Source organism: Cherax quadricarinatus, chromosome 50 (assembly GCF_038502225.1).
Source record: "Cherax quadricarinatus isolate ZL_2023a chromosome 50, ASM3850222v1, whole genome shotgun sequence".
Classification (NCBI taxonomy): domain Eukaryota; kingdom Metazoa; phylum Arthropoda; class Malacostraca; order Decapoda; family Parastacidae; genus Cherax; species Cherax quadricarinatus.
This window is the reverse complement of record NC_091341.1, coordinates 15,326,306-15,343,987: the sequence shown is the minus strand read 5'-3', so window position 1 is coordinate 15,343,987 and position 17,682 is coordinate 15,326,306. Positions and strand designations below refer to the sequence as shown.

Here is a 17,682-nt window from a genome sequence, read left to right as displayed (position 1 = left end):
GATAGGAGTGAATGGAGACAAATGGTTTTTAATACTTGACATGCTGTTGGAGGGTGAGCAAAGTAACATTTATGAAGGGATTCAAGGAAACCGGCAGGCCGGACTTGAGTCCTGGAGATGGGACGTACAGTGTCTACACTATGAACAAGGGGTGTTAATGTTGCAGTTTTATAACTGTAGTGTAAAGCACCCCTCTGGCAAGACAGTGATGGAGTGAATGATGATGAAAGTTTTTCTTTTTCGGGCCACCCTGCCTTGTTGGGAATCAGCTGATGTGTTAATAAAAAAAAAAACATTATCAAGTACACTACACAATGATCATTCTAAACAATAAAATAAATGTGAAAATGAGGAGACACTTTTTCTATAAAGTAGAATACAGTATATTATACAATTACAGGGATTAACAATACAATACAATACAATTTTTATTTCTTTGCAAGTTTACATTGAGATTCTGTAGTTACAAAAATGTGTTGCAGTGCAAAGAGAGCCACTATCATGCCACGGCATTATAGGTAGACTAAATTAATGGCTTACAGACTACTTAATACTAGAGAAATTGACGATAGTTTGTTTAAGTTGTACAGTAGCTAACATACAATAATTGTAAGATTAATAAGTTTATTTAGGTACAAGTACAACTATCATTGCCTAGGATAACCAAAAAAGTTAAAAGTGACTCAGTCATTAGTTTAAACTTAGCAATACATACAACTATGTACTCAATGTAATAAGTATTTCCTGTGGTGACTAATTTTGGGAGATGTTTGTGAAAACAGTACTGCAAGGACCCCAATGGAAATAAGTCACTTAGATTTTTTTTTTTTTTTTTTTTTTTTTTTTTTGGGGGGGGGGGGGTATCCTAAGTAATTTAGACATGTATGATAACAGTACTTATGTGTACCTGTGCCTAAATAAAGTTACTTTTGAGTGTGCAACGTCTGACTCTAAGCTGAAGGTAGACAAAGACGCGCCAGCACCTTCCTCTCCCTCCTCCCTGGCTGTATGAAATGTAAATTTTAATGATATGTAATGTGGAGTACCTGGCTGATGCTATGATGCGAGGCGAGTGTCAGTGCTGCCTCGTCAACGTTCCATTGTGCTTTTGTTTGGAGTTGGGCACAGAATTGTTGTGGCCGTCATTAAGATCGTTAAGAGCCATCGAAGCTTGCATCTTCTTGTGTACTGCCTCCCGGTCAGTAATCAGTAAGTTTATTCAGCTACAGCCGTACAGATACATAAATTATCACACATAGCAACATACGTGTAGATTACCTAGGATAATCCAAAAAAGTCAAAGTGACTTATTTCCATTGGGATCCCTGTCCGGGCAATACATATATTTACCCATATCTGGATAGGAATTTAAAAGGAAACATTAAGAGAATCGGAAATATTAAGTTCCCAATTAGGTCAGGTGGACCTGGGAAAAAGAGATTCCTCACCCCTAAAAAAAAAAAATCCAGAATTAACAACAGGTTTTCAGCTCACTGACAGTGATAAGGAAATGTGTAGAATTTTTAACACATACTTCCTCTCAGTTTTTACACAGGAGGATACCAGCGATATTCCAGTAATGATAAATTATGTAGAACAGGACGATAATAAACTGTGCACGATTAGGGTCACAAGTGACATGGTCCTTAGGCAAATTGATAAATTAAAACCTAACAAATCCCCAGGCCCTGATGAACTGTATGCAAGGGTTCTAAAGGAATGTAAAGAGGAGCTTAGCACACCTTTGGCTAATCTTTTCAACATATCACTACAAACTGGCATGGTGCCAGATAAGTGGAAAATGGCAAATGTGATACCTATTTTCAAAATAGGTGACAGGTCCTTAGCTTCGAACTATAGACCAATAAGCCTAACCTCCATAGTGGGAAAATTTATGGAATCAATAATTGCCGAGGCAGTTCGTAGCCACCTTGAAAAGCATAAATTAATCAACGAATCTCAGCATGGTTTTACAAAGGGGCGTTCCTGCCTTACAAATTTATTAACTTTTTTCACTAAGGTATTTGAGGAGGTAGATCATGGTAATGAATATGATATTGTGTATATGGACTTCAGTAAGGCTTTTGACAGGGTCCCACATCAGAGACTATTGAGGAAAATTAAAGCACATGGAATAGGAGGAGAAATTTTTTCCTGGATAGAGGCATGGTTGACAAATAGGCAGCAGAGAGTTTGCATAAATGGCGAGAAATCAGAGTGGGGAAGCGTTACGAGCGGTGTTCCACAGGGGTCAGTGTTGGGCCCCCTGCTGTTCACAATCTACATAAACGACATAGATGAGGGCATAAAGAGCGACATCGGCAAGTTTGCCGATGACACCAAAATAGGCCGTCGAATTCATTCTGACGAGGACATTCGAGCACTCCAGGAAGATTTGAATAGACTGATGCAGTGGTCGGAGAAGTGGCAGATGCAGTTTAATATAGACAAATGCAAAGTTCTAAATGTTGGACAGGACAAAAATCATGCCACATATAAACTAAATAATGTAGATCTTAATATTACGGATTGCGAAAAAGATTTAGGAGTTCTGGTTAGCAGTAATCTGAAACCAAGACAACAGTGCATAAGTGTTCACAATAAAGCTAATAGAATCCTTGGCTTCATATCAAGAAGCATAAATAATAGGAGTCCTCAGGTTGTTCTTCAACTCTATACATCCTTGGTTAGGCCTCATTTAGATTATGCTGCACAGTTTTGGTCACCGTATTACGGGATGGATATAAATTCTCTGGAAAATGTACAAAGGAGGATGACAAAGTTGATCCCATGTATCAGAAACCTTCCCTATGAGGATAGACTAAGGGCCCTGAATCTGCACTCTCTAGAAAGACGAAGAATTAGGGGGGATATGATTGAGGAAAGGTTGGATGCGAGAAGTGGGTCATAATAAGCGTGTATGCACCTGGAGAAGAGAGGAATGCAGAGGAGAGAGAGAGATTTTGGGAGATGTTAAGTGAATGTATAGGAGCCTTTGAACCAAGTGAGAGAGTAATTGTGGTAGGGGACCTGAATGCTAAAGTAGGAGAAACTTTTAGAGAGGGTGTGGTAGGTAAGTTTGGGGTGCCAGGTGTAAATGATAATGGGAGCCCTTTGATTGAACTTTGTATAGAAAGGGGTTTAGTTATAGGTAATACATATTTTAAGAAAAAGAGGATAAATAAGTATACACGATATGATGTAGGGCGAAATGACAGTAGTTTGTTGGATTATGTATTGGTAGATAAAAGACTGTTGAGTAGACTTCAGGATGTACATGTTTATAGTGGGGCCACAGATATATCAGATCACTTTCTAGTTGTAGCTACACTGAGAGTAAAAGGTAGATGGGATACAAGGAGAATAGAAGCATCAGGGAAGAGAGAGGTGAAGGTTTATAAACTAAAAGAGGAGGCAGTTAGGGTAAGATATAAACAGCTATTGGAGGATAGATGGGCTAATGAGAGCATAGGCAATGGGGTCGAAGAGGTATGGGGTAGGTTTAAAAATGTAGTGTTAGAGTGTTCAGCAGAAGTTTGTGGTTACAGGAAAGTGGGTGCAGGAGGGAAGAGGAGCGATTGGTGGAATGATGATGTAAAGAGAGTAGTAAGGGAGAAAAAGTTAGCATATGAGAAGTTTTTACAAAGTAGAAGTGATGCAAGGAGGGAAGAGTATATGGAGAAAAAGAGAGAGGTTAAGAGAGTGGTGAAGCAATGTAAAAAGAGAGCAAATGAGAGAGTGGGTGAGATGTTATCAACAAATTTTGTTGAAAATAAGAAAAAGTTTTGGAGTGAGATTAACAAGTTAAGAAAGCCTAGAGAACAAATGGATTTGTCAGTTAAAAATAGGAGAGGAGAGTTATTAAATGGAGAGTTAGAGGTATTGGGAAGATGGAGGGAATATTTTGAGGAATTGTTAAATGTTGATGAAGATAGGGAAGCTGTGATTTCGTGTATAGGGCAAGGAGGAATAACATCTTGTAGGAGTGAGGAAGAGCCAGTTGTGAGTGTGGGGGAAGTTCGTGAGGCAGTAGGTAAAATGAAAGGGGGTAAGGCAGCCGGGATTGATGGGATAAAGATAGAAATGTTAAAAGCAGGTGGGGATATAGTTTTGGAGTGGTTGGTGCAATTATTTAATAAATGTATGGAAGAGGGTAAGGTACCTAGTGATTGGCAGAGAGCATGCATAGTTCCTTTGTATAAAGGCAAAGGGGATAAAAGAGAGTGCAAAAATTATAGGGGGATAAGTCTGTTGAGTGTACCTGGTGAAGTGTATGGTAGAGTTATAATTGAAAAAATTAAGAGTAAGACGGAGAATAGGATAGCAGATGAACAAGGAGGCTTTAGGAAAGGTAGGGGGTGTGTGGACCAGGTGTTTACAGTGAAACATATAAGTGAACAGTATTTAGATAAGGCTAAAGAGGTCTTTGTGGCATTTATGGATTTGGAAAAGGCGTATGACAGGGTGGATAGGGGGGCAATGTGGCAGATGTTGCAAGTGTATGGTGTAGGAGGTAGGTTACTGAAAGCAGTGAAGAGTTTTTACGAGGATAGTGAGGCTCAAGTTAGAGTATGTAGGAAAGAGGGAAATTATTTCCCAGTAAAAGTAGGCCTTAGACAAGGATGTGTGATGTCACAGTGGTTGTTTAATATATTTATAGATGGGGTTGTAAGAGAAGTAAATGCGAGGGTCTTGGCAAGAGGCGTGGAGTTAAAAGATAAAGAATCACACACAAAGTGGGAGTTGTCACAGCTGCTCTTTGCTGATGACACTGTGCTTTTGGGAGATTCTGAAGAGAAGCTGCAGAGATTGGTGGATGAATTTGGTAGGGTGTGCAAAAGAAGAAAATTAAAGGTGAATACAGGAAAGAGTAAGGTTATGAGGATAACAAAAAGATTAGGTGATGAAAGATTGAATATCAGATTGGAGGGAGAGAGTATGGAGGAGGTGAACGTATTCAGATATTTGGGAGTGGACGTGTCAGCGGATGGGTCTATGAAAGATGAGGTGAATCATAGAATTGATGAGGGAAAAAGAGTGAGTGGTGCACTTAGGAGTCTGTGGAGACAAAGAACTTTGTCCTTGGAGGCAAAGAGGGGAATGTATGAGAGTATAGTTTTACCAACGCTCTTATATGGGTGTGAAGCGTGGGTGATGAATGTTGCAGCGAGGAGAAGGCTGGAGGCAGTGGAGATGTCATGTCTGAGGGCAATGTGTGGTGTGAATATAATGCAGAGAATTCGTAGTTTGGAAGTTAGGAGGAGGTGCGGGATTACCAAAACTGTTGTCCAGAGGGCTGAGGAAGGGTTGTTGAGGTGGTTCGGACATGTAGAGAGAATGGAGCGAAACAGAATGACTTCAAGAGTGTATCAGTCTGTAGTGGAAGGAAGGCGGGGTAGGGGTCGGCCTAGGAAGGGTTGGAGGGAGGGGGTAAAGGAGGTTTTGTGTGCGAGGGGCTTGGACTTCCAGCAGGCATGCGTGAGCGTGTTTGATAGGAGTGAATGGAGACAAATGGTTTTTAATACTTGACGTGCTGTTGGAGTGTGAGCAAAGTAACATTTATGAAGGGATTCAGGGAAACCGGCAGGCCGGACTTGAGTCCTGGAGATGGGAAGTACAGTGCCTGCACTCTGAAGGAGGGGTGTTAATGTTGCAGTTTAAAAACTGTAGTGTAAAGCACCCTTCTGGCAAGACAGTGATGGAGTGAATGATGGTGAAAGTTTTTCTTTTTCGGGCCACCCTGCCTTGGTGGGAACCGGCCAGTGTGATAATAATAAAAAAAATGATTGAGGTGTATAAATGGAAGACAGGAATAAATAAAGGGGATGTAAATAGTGTGCTGAAAATATCTAGCCTAGACAGGACTCGCAGCAATGGTTTTAAGTTGGAAAAATTCAGATTCAGGAAGGATATAGGAAAGTACTGGTTTGGTAATAGAGTTGTGGATGAGTGGAACAAACTCCCGAGTACAGTTATAGAGGACAGAACGTTGTGTAGCTTTAAAAATGGGTTGGATAAATACATGAGTGGATGTGGGTGGGTGTGAGTTGGACCTGATAGCTTGTGCTACCAGGTCGGTTGCCGTGTTCCTCCCTTAAGTCAATGTGACCTGACCTGACTAGGTTGGGTGCATTGGCTTAAGCCGGTAGGAGACTTGGACCTGCCTCGCATGGGCCAGTAGGCCTTCTGCAGTGTTCCTTCGTTCTTATGTAACGGTGCCCCTACAGATTACCCAGACTGCTGACCTAAGAACAGGGACAATTCGTCATGAGGTTCTCACTTCACGTGACCTAAGAACAGGGACAATTCGTCATGAAGTTCACACTCCATGTGGATCCTGGGATTAGCACCAGCGAAGTCTGCACAGCCGTGAATACCTGTAGTATACCTGGACAGTTTCGGGAGTCAACGTCCCCGCGGCCCAGTCCATGACTAGGCCTCACGGTGGATCAGGGTCTGATTAATCAGGCTGTTACTGATGGTTGCACGCAAACCAGCGTACGAACCATAGCCCGGCTGGTCAGTTACTGACTTTAGGTGTCTGTCCAGCTCCCTCTTGAAGACAGGTGTTTTCTGATAATACCACTTATGTATAAAAGGAGGCAGTTGAACAGTCTTGGGGCCCCTGACACCGCCCTGAAGTCCTGAGCACAGAAAGAACTTCTTGATCTTTTGTTCGACTTATGTAGGACAGCTAGAGTCTAGAGAGTCGTAGTGAGCGTTGATTCCCAGTCTCAGGCAGAAAAAATACTGCCCGAATCTGGGCGGGAATTCGTAAGGCAATTAGGTTCACTTTTAAACAGAAACTTGAGCAATCACTAGCGTATGGAGTAGCACTTTCCTGAATGAAGAAATTTGCTCATTTTTTTAGAGTGCTTTGATTTCTAAGCACGCACTATACGGAGCATAAAATAGTACATACGTTGCAGCATAAGTTACTCACATGTGATAAAGTCCTTTTTTGAAAGCAAATTACCTTCACTGTCCTGTCTCAAAATATATAATAAATGGATTATTAGAGAATTTACCTGGAAAAAATTAAGTTTATGCCTTAAATTTATCCTTTTTTTTCTGAAATGCTCAGTTTTTCATCTGAAGATGTTCAGTTTCTTAGTCTACGAGAACTGCCTCATCCAATACTCCCGTCTCATTCTCCAATCGTTGTCACCTACGTTATACGTCATCGTGCAACGTATCCTCACATTACGTTCTCTTACGAGGTTCCCAACGTCAGTTTCTCAACGTTTCCTGTATACTTACAGATATTCTCTTAAATTAGGTTTAAGTCTGCTTAAGATTACATTAACATATAAGAGTGTATATTCAACCACAACTTAGCATATTAAAAAAAATAAAAAGTGACGATGTATTTCGACTCACGAAATCGTAATAACACGATTTTTTTTATATTTTATTTAAAACTTTATGTACAAATATATATAGGTACATTTATCAATATGTAACATTGACACTGGTGATATTATTATTTATTATTAAAGATTAGCCGGTATTCTCCCGGCCCGGGCCTTTTCCAAGTGGTGGCCCGGCCTTGGCTCCCTCTTTAGGGAGTGTCTGAGACCTAAGTCTCCCATGGGAGGAGGCACAAGTACCTCCTCATCTTTGGGACCAACTGTCCCCAGGCCTAGCCACAAGCTAGGCCTCTCTGGTGATGAGCGATAAACATTCACTACACAATCTACTGAGTAAGCACATACATAAAAACATTAAAATAAAATGAACACAACCGACAGACTGCTTCTACGTACGTTGTTTCACAAGTACACAAGGTTCATAAAGTGGAACTTACTCAGTATTGCTTACACTCTCCCCCCCCCCCCACCAATGAATACATTCTACATTCCCCTGCTACTTAAAATTAAAAAAATGACTTGAACAAGGATAACATCAATAACACAATATATAAACACATAACAATCCAGGCATCGAACTCACGGAAAGCGAGTCGTAAAACTCCAGGCCAGTGCCGTGAGTTCGACCCCCATCCATACTGTGGTTTAACGACGTATTTCAGTCGCTGCGCGATCTGAGAAAGGTATCACAGGATTTTATAAGCTCAGCCTCCTCTACCTCAATGCAGTTTTAAAAGAATAGTGGAGAGTGGTTACTAAATTCTAGTGCAACAAAACATGCAAACATTTACATGCGCATTTGTCTGTACGTGTGAATTTCTGTAGAGCCATGGCAAACATTATCTCGTTTGATCGTCCTCTGAATTTTAGTGACGGGGAGGAGGTACAGTAACTCATGCCTCCTGAGTGTTGAGCTACAACTGTTGTACCAGCTGAGTGTTGATCTATAGCTGTTGTGCCACCTGAGTGTTGATCTACAGCTCTTGTGCTTCTTGAGGGTGTTTACAGCTCCTGGACCTCTTGGGGGTCTTGAGTTAGTTATAGCTCACAGGTCTCTTGAAGCTGTTGAGCTGCAGCTCCTCAACCTCTTCAGGGTTTTGAGGTCTGGTCATGGACTGGGACGCGGGGGCGCTGACCCCGGAACACCTTCCAGGTACTCCAGGTATACAGTTACTAGGCCTCTTACATTTGATAAGTTATAGGGGGCTGAAGTTATGGCATACAATGAAAGATTTTGATTATTAACCCGAAGTGTTAGTCACCCAGGATGACATAGTCAAGTCAGTGCGTCACTGAGACACTCTTATTTCCACTGGGGCCCTTTAATCTGCCCCAGGATGCGACCCACAGCAGTCGACTAACACCCAGGTACCTACTTACCGCTAGATGAACAGGGGACACATACCCGATGTTTCATCCGTGCCGGGGAGCGATCCCCAGTCTCTCACTGTGTGAGCTTAGGACGCTACTAACCGAGCTCGATGGCACAATGACTGATGCACATCTATTTTAGTGTTCTGTACACACAAGAGATGTGAAAAAGTAACTTTAGACTTTGGACACTACCCAGTATGTTGATGTGAGAGTCAAACTACAAGTTTGACGCGTCATCCAGTAACTGTCTTCACTGGAAGGTTTTATTTTACGCAATGTAAAAACAAAACGAGAAAGTGGAATAAAGAACAACTTGCCTTCCACTAGTAGCCTCGTCGGTCTTCGGGAGAAAATTAATGACTTGGCTCGTTTAGCACTAATAACGAGCTCTTAAATACCGTGGGTTTAGGCGGCTTGCAATAATTACTGAGCACCGCACGCAAGTACATGGACGGGGAATATCCTATGGATTTGGATACATCTCGTTGGTTTTCGTTCTTCTCTAGATTGACAGCTTTTTATTCGCTGCTGTGGAAACTCTAACGTAGTGTTATCATACCTCCACTGATCTGTCCTAATACGTAGAACAAATGATGCACAGAAGCAGGAATTTATTCAAGATAACATTAGGTGTTTCGGCGCCTGCCTCCGTCGTCTACTGCTGAACAAGGGCAATGTATCTTCTAAATATTAGTAATGTGTCCATCACAGGCGATTATAACCACTAATCGGCAGGACTAAACGACTTAATTACCTTGCTTTACGAGGTAAGCGTCGTAAAACCCCACCACTGCCTGCTGCCTCCCAGCTTGACAGTGAGAGGCAAATGTGAGCGGGAGAAGCTATAGGACTGCCTGCATCAGGCTCTTGTTGCGTACCTAATACAAGGACACTAAATTTACTGGCATCGAGGCCATACTGCATTATATAAACACAATTTATTGTGTACAACATTTATACATCCGGGAATCTGTCAAACCAAACAATTAATTTTAACTGGGAAAGGGGGAAGGATGATTTTCCTGTATCTAAATTGGGTCCCCCTGGGTCTTAATTAATGACCGAGCATGTTTACATACGTTAAAAAGAATGTATGCTGTTTATGGCATTTTATTGAGAAGACGTTTCTTCCACTAGTGACTTCACCCATTCTCATACATTGATAAAGTCTATGGTGGACGAAACGTCTCAATATAATGCCATAAACCGCATATCGTATCTTATTAACATACTTGTCGGTATATAATATCACTGATTTACATTATATTTTACATAAGTTGTAGAATGTTAAAGGATAATCTATTAAATATCAGTGATTTTGGAACAACGATAAATATCGTCACCTGTATCAGAAACGACCGACACTAATTTCTGCCCTCAGGAGTTCCGAAGTAACGCAAGAAATGCCTCTCTTACCTTAAGTGCCTCACAGCCTTCCCTGCCCCTGTATCCACGTCTTTCACGCCTGCCCTACGGTCCTCTGCAGATATTTGCATGATATTAGCAATGCTCATGGGCAGGAGTTAGTACATTTGGGTTCCAACGACACTGCAGAAGTCTTCGAGGATAAAATGACCGTCCTGAAGAGGATAGAACGCCAACACATGTTATTATCATAACCATAGTTTTTAAACGGGTGGAACGGTAAGCCAGCGGAAGGCTTCAGTCAGATGATCAAAAGCTCCAGCCGTGGGTCATTATGACTAAGACCCGCGTCAGTTAAAACTTGTACTGTTTCCTGACAAACCTTACGTTATATATATATATATATATATATATATATATATATATATATATATATATATATATATATATATATATCGATGTGCATGCACTGAGAGCATCAGTGTATATGAACAAAGGGTTCACTGACAAAACCTACTATATTATGTTTGGTAGCAGAGCAGGAGATGCACAAATTAACATTAAGATTGACAACACTCTAATTACCAGACATAATGAGGGCAAATTCCTAGGCCTATACCTTGACAACAACCTGAATTTCAGCACCCATATCCAACATATAACCAAAAAAGTATCCAAAACGGTTGGGATCCTCTCCAAGATACGATACTACGTGCCGCAAAATGCCCTTCTCACACTATACCACTCACTTATTTATCCATACCTCACCTATGCTATTTGTGCTTGGGGATCAACTGCAGCAACACACCTAAAGCCAATAATAACCCAACAAAAAGCTGCAGTAAGAATAATCACTAAATCCCATTCCTGGCAACACCCCCCCCCACTCTTCATAGATCTAAACTTACTCCCTGTTCAGTACATCCACACTTACTACTGTGCAATCTACATCTACAGGGCCTTAAACTCTAATATCAACCTTGACCTAAAACGCTTTCTTGATAGTTGTGACAGAACCCACAAGCATAACACCAGACACAAACATCTCTACGACATTCCCCGTGTCCGACTAAACCTTTACAAAAATTCAATGTATGTCAAAGGCACTAAAATCTGGAAACCCTACTTGAGAACTCTAGAACTGCAGACACATTCATCACCTTCAAAACTACCATTAGAAAACATCTTATCTCCCTGATACACCCCGTCAACTAACTACACGAATACCACCTGGTGGTTCACACTTACACTCACTCACCCATTTGACCATAAACATAAATATTAATCTCAATCTTAAAATAATGAATCCTGTGATACTCCAATACTGAAACTATGTACTGTGCCAAAACAAAAGCATTCACATTGCTAAACTCACAAACTAGTATTTAGTCACTTAGCCACAATACCAACTTACCTCATAATTTGTAATATTTTAAAATTAAGAATTAAACTAAGTCTGCCCGAAATGCCTAGCCATGCTAGGTGTTCTAGTGGTACACTCTGTAATCATTATTTTACTACATGTAAACCACACAATAACCAAATTCTGTAAACTCAGCATTGTAATCCTTATAGAGAATAAACTTTGAATTGAATTGAATTGAGTTTATAGTTTTTTCCTTCAAGTTCTCTAGTTTTTAAAGTCTTCCCTTTCAGCCGAAGTTTTCTTTGGTAAACAATGGCCGCAGCCATTCAAGATTCTTTAAGCAGAGAAAACCCTGATTTTACAACGTTTCACCCACAGTGGAGCTTTATGAAGCGTTAACAGACAGCGTTTCGCTCAAAGATGAGCTTTCCTTGAAAAGCTCAAAATTGAAAAAGCTTAAATTTGAACAAATATTTTAACCCACGTCCGTGGAAACGCCAAACTCGTTAATATAGGTCAAATTATCACCTGAACAACAGAGGTCATCACTTCTGACCCTGGGAAGGGAACACTGGCTCCAATTCCTTGAATCAAAACCCCTTTTACCAACATCAAGGCACAACCCCACGGCTTTAAAAACACTGACTCTTTGTTTACAAGAAGGATTTGTATGCCAATTTTGCAATAATAATTATAATAATAATAATAGACAATAATAATAATAATAATAATAGCCTCGTCAATCACCTGGCAGGGTTATGTCCCATCTCTCCTCATCACTGTCCAACCAGTTAGAATCATCGCTCTGATAATAATCTAGCAGTCACTATCAATTAGGGCTGAAAGCCAGTAACCTTAATTACACGGTCGTAACTCAGTAAGAGATATAAAATAACTTAGGTCTGTCGTAACTTCTCCAGGGTTGAGGGGTAACACAATCATTACCTCCAGAAATAATACCACTACACTAAGTGATGCGTTATTGTAGTACCTCATTCGTAGATGATGATAACGATGATGATGATTTTTACTATATTATCATTATTATTATTTAATAATATTTCATTACTATTTTTTATATGTAATCACAGTAGCAGTAATAGTAGTGGTAGTACCTTTGATATGCCTCTGAAAGATTTCGAGAGTTTTCCTACTCCAACAGTCTTGTCTTGGGTTAGGCTTGCCTGGTGCTTGCCCGATTAAGCAGGCTGTTACTGTCGGAGGCCCGCCGGTCCACATCCACTACTGCCTGGCTGATCTGGCACTTGGCGGAGGTTCATGTCCAATTTTCTCTTGAAAACTTCTATACTTGTTCCGGCCATGTTTCTGATATCTTATGCTTGAGTGTTCAACAGTCTGGGACCACGGATATTGATACAGTGTTCTCTAATTGTGCCAATGGTGCCCATGTTTTTCACTGGGTGATTTACACATTCTCCCATATCTCTCACTCCAGTATGTTGTTATGACAGTGTGAAGATTTGGGACCAGGTCCTCAGGCACCTTCTATGTATATATTATCATATATCTATCTCCTTCGCTCCAGCGAATTCATATTTAGAACTCTAAGGTGTTCCCAGTAATTTAAATGCTTTACTGGTTCCATGCGGGCCGTAAATAATCTCTGTATTTCAGATCTGATATTTTTCATGTCCTGAAAGAAGCCGCCAACACTGAGCTAGAGCGCACAAGCGATTTGAAAAGTGTCACCAATGGCACCATTTCCCTGTTTTGAAAGTTCTCATTATCCACCTCAACATTTTCCTGGCTTTCGGAAGTGTAATATCGATTATTATTATTACTGCAACAGTATTTACATCCTTATGAGCTATTCTCCCTCGTATTTATGTAAATTTTCATATTTTGTGGCATAGATGCATAGTACCTTTGAATTCTGACACATGTTCGTGTTCTGGTGAAATACTAGGACCACAATAACCACAAAGAACAAGGGGTGATGTACTCAACAATTGAGTATATTACCCTCTTGCTGCACGTTAATATAAGTATGCTAATTATCTTAAAGTATCTTAATTTAAGCATAGTTGTTAATGCTGTTATTTAGTAATAGCTACGACCGCTTATGCCATATGATCCCTTAAGCATAGTTAATAGTTTTCTTGTTGGCGGTTTAAAGGGCCACTGACAGCTTAAGCCGTATTCAGCCCATGGTTAATCGTCAGTAACTACTTAATCGTCCCAAAGGCTGCCGAGGATTAATAAGCTGAGGAAGCCTAGGGAACAAATGGACTTAGTAGTTAAAAACAAAAGTGAGGAGATATTAGATGGAAGGCGGAGGTACCAAGAAGATGGAGGGAATATTTCGAGGAACTGTCACTTAATTCCTTGTAAACAATACAGTCGTTACGTTTGGTGCGAAGACGTGCTGGTAAAATTTTCTCAACGCTGGGTAATTCACCTGGACGACACCACTTTCCGAGCCTTAACATGCAGCGGGTTCATTAGAGGAACAGAGTCCGTGGTCGACATAATTGAGTTAATATGCCCTTCCAATTCCCTCTCCCAGCAGTCTTCCAGTAGTAAACACCCATGTTTCCAATAGTTTCGTCCTGTACGAGGTAAAGTCTCTCATATTATGGTCATCGCTTTTTCTCTCAATATATCAGAGTCGGTTACCGGACTGCGAAATTTATCGGTCCTTGAAAGGCAGATTGGATGTCAGGTGGAAGACTGGAAGCGTGGAAGGTGTGTCATAAGCAGCTGCTTGTTGAGAGTGAGTGAGGCTGCGCCGCACCAGGGTAGGTGGGAGAGAACGGGAAAGATGCGAGTAATGTGTGGGCCGGTGGTGGCTAACCTCTCATTACAGCGGAGCCAAGCTCTGACAACTCATCCCCTACCCCTAGGCCACTGCTGCACCCGCCCTCCCGCCCCTCGCTATTTGTTTCACTTCTAGAAACGTTGTGATGATTAGTGTTTAAGATTTTTGCCCTGAGAGGTCATCATCAGAGGAGCCTGGTCTGGAACCGGACCGTGGGGGCGATGATCCCGAAATCGACTACATGTAAACCACACATAGGGGCGAATTAATCAGTGCTATTCTTTCCGTGAGAGAACATACCTACATAAAGACTAGTCTACATATCAACTAAAATAGTTAATGCACGTCACCCGTGGCTGCTGCAACATTTAACTATCAATGTTGAATGTGCAGTGTGGAAGTTTTCACGGCGAGCGCTACAGCTACACACACACACACACACACACACACACACACACACACACACACACACAGTAGCAACCGGTGAAGAGGCGGGGCCAGGAGCTAGGACTCGACCCCTGCAACCACAAATAGGTGAGTACAAATAGGTGAGTACACACACACACACACACACACACACACACACACACACACACACATGTTAGGAAGTATTTCTTCAATCACAGAGTTGTCAGGAAGTGGAATAGTCTAGCAAGTGATGTAGTGGAGGCAGGAACCATACATAGCTTTAAGACGAGGTATAACAAAACTCAGGGAACAGAGAGAGGACGTAGTATCGATCAGCGAAGAGGCGGGGCCAGGAGCTGAGTCTCGACCCCTGCAATAACAAATAGGTGAGTACACCCACCCCTGGATTTTATACTGAGGACTACTAACATTTTATCAAGCTAGAAAATTATTAATTAACCATATTATTATAATATATAACAAAGAATGGAATACGAGGGGAGATGAATAACTGGATGGTGTGGGATATATATATATATATATATATATATATATATATATATATATATATATATATATATATATATATATATATATATATATATATATATATATATATATTAACCCCCACACAGCTTACATAACAGCTCCCATATGGCATAAAAGAGCACTAGTGCCACATACTATTAATCAGGCACTGACGGTATGAAAATCTGTGTAGTGTGTTTCTCCGCTGGGGGAACGAGAATCTTTGATCTAAAACTGGGATCCATCTATAACCTTGCCAGACACTGACGCTACATGTCAGCGTAAGAGTCTCGTACTGCTACAATGTCCGGACTAATTCCCACACGTATAGGAATTATGTTTCTATGTGTGGTGTAATTCGCTGTATTCCTGTAGGAGAGAAGACAGATCACCATCTGTATAGACATATGCAGCTAAGGGTCCTTTTATGTACAGCATAAAACTGTTCCTTCACAGCCTGGAGATCATCTTCCTTCACAGCCTAGAGATCATCTTCCTTCACAGCCTAGAGATCATCTTCCTTCACAGTCTGGAGATAATCTTCCTTCACAGCCTAGAGATCATCTTCCTTCACAGCCTAGAGATCATCTTCCTTCACAGCCTAGAGATCATCTTCCTTCACAGTCTGGAGATAATCTTCCTTCACAGCCTAGAGATCATCTTCCTTCACAGCCTAGAGATCATCTTCCTTCACAGCCTAGAGATCATCTTCCTTCACAGTCTGGAGATAATCTTCCTTCACAGCCTAGAGATCATCTTCCTTCACAGCCTAGAGATCATCTTCCTTCACAGCCTAGAGATCATCTTCCTTCACAGCCTAGAGATCATCTTCCTTCACAGCCTAGAGATCATCTTCCTTCACAGCCTAGAGATCATCTTCCTTCACAGTCTGGAGATAATCTTCCTTCACAGCCTAGAGATCATCTTCCTTCACAGCCTAGAGATCATCTTCCTTCACAGCCTAGAGATCATCTTCCTTCACAGCCTAGAGATCATCTTCCTTCACAGCCTAGAGATAATCTTCCTTCACAGTCTGGAGATAATCTTCCTTCACAGCCTAGAGATCATCTTCCTTCACAGCCTAGAGATCATCTTCCTTCACAGCCTAGAGATCATCTTCCTTCACAGTCTGGAGATAATCTTCCTTCACAGCCTAGAGATCATCTTCCTTCACAGCCTAGAGATCATCTTCCTTCACAGCCTAGAGATCATCTTCCTTCACAGCCTAGAGATAATCTTCTTTCACAGCCTAGAGATAATCTTCCTTCACAGCCTAGAGGTCCTCTTCCTCCACAGCCTAGAGATCGTCTTCCTTCACAGCCTAGAGATAATTTTCCTTCACACCCTGGAAATCCCCTTCCTTCACAGCCTAGAGATCATCTTCCTTCACAGCCTAGAAATCATCTTCCTTCACAGCCTGGAGACCCCTTTCCTTCACAGCCTAGAGATCCTCATCCTTCACAGCCTGGAGATCCCCTTCCTTCACAGCCTGGAGATCCTCTTCCTTCACAGTCTAGAGATCCTCTTCCTTCACAGCCTGGAGATCCCCTTCCTTCACAGCCTGGAGATCCTCTTCCTTCACAGCCTAGAGATCCTCTTCCTTCACAGCCTGGAGACCCGTTTCCTTCACAGCCTAGAGATCCTCTTCCTTCACAGCCTAGAGATCCTCTTCCTTCACAGCCTGGAGATCCCCTTCCTTCACAGCCTGGAGATCATCTTCCTTCACAGTCTGGAGATAATCTTCCTTCACAGCCTAGAGATCCCCTTCCTTCACAGCCTGGAGATCCCCTTCCTTCACAGCCTGGAGATCCCCTTCTTTCACAGTCTGGGGTTCCCCTTCCTTGAGAGCCTGAAGATAATCTTCCTTCACAGCCTGGAGATCCTCTTCCTTCACAGTCTAGAGATCCTCTTCCTTCACAGCCTGGAGATCCCCTTCCTTCACAGCCTGAAAATCCTCTTCCTTCACAGCCTAGAGATCCTCTTCCTTCACAGCCTGGAGACCCCTTTCCTTCACAGCCTAGAGATCCTCTTCCTTCACAGCCTGGAGATCCCCTTCCTTCACAGCCTGGAGATCATCTTCCTTCACAGTCTGGAGATAATCTTCCTTCACAGCCTAGAGATCCCCTTCCTTCACAGCCTGGAGATCCCCTTCCTTCACAGCCTGGAGATCCCCTTCTTTCACAGTCTGGGGTTCCCCTTCCTTGAGAGCCTGAAGATAATCTTCCTTCACAGCCTGGAGATCCTCTTCCTTCACAGTCTAGAGATCCTCTTCCTTCACAGCCTGGAGATCCCCTTCCTTCACAGCCTGAAAATCCTCTTCCTTCACAGCCTGGAGATCCCCTTCCTTCACAGCCTGGAGATCCACTTCCTTCACAGCCTAGAGATCCTCTTCCTTCACAGCCTGGAGACCCCTTTCCTTCACAGCCTAGAGATCCTCTTCCTTCACAGCCTAGAGATCCTCTTCCTTCACAGCCTGGAGATCCCCTTCCTTC

At 41.9% G+C, this 17,682-nt stretch overlaps 1 long non-coding RNA gene across 2 annotated transcripts in view; it reads right to left on the bottom strand.

Moving 5' to 3' along the window:
• LOC138854142 (uncharacterized) overlaps positions 1-9,651 on the bottom strand; it is a 56,188-nt gene extending 46,537 nt beyond the window's left edge. For both annotated transcript variants that reach the window (XR_011393346.1, XR_011393347.1), the window contains exon 1: positions 9,499-9,651. This is a non-coding gene — a long non-coding RNA (uncharacterized lncRNA). The remainder of the gene's footprint in view (positions 1-9,498) is intronic.
• Positions 9,652-17,682: the final 8,031 nt, after the last annotated feature.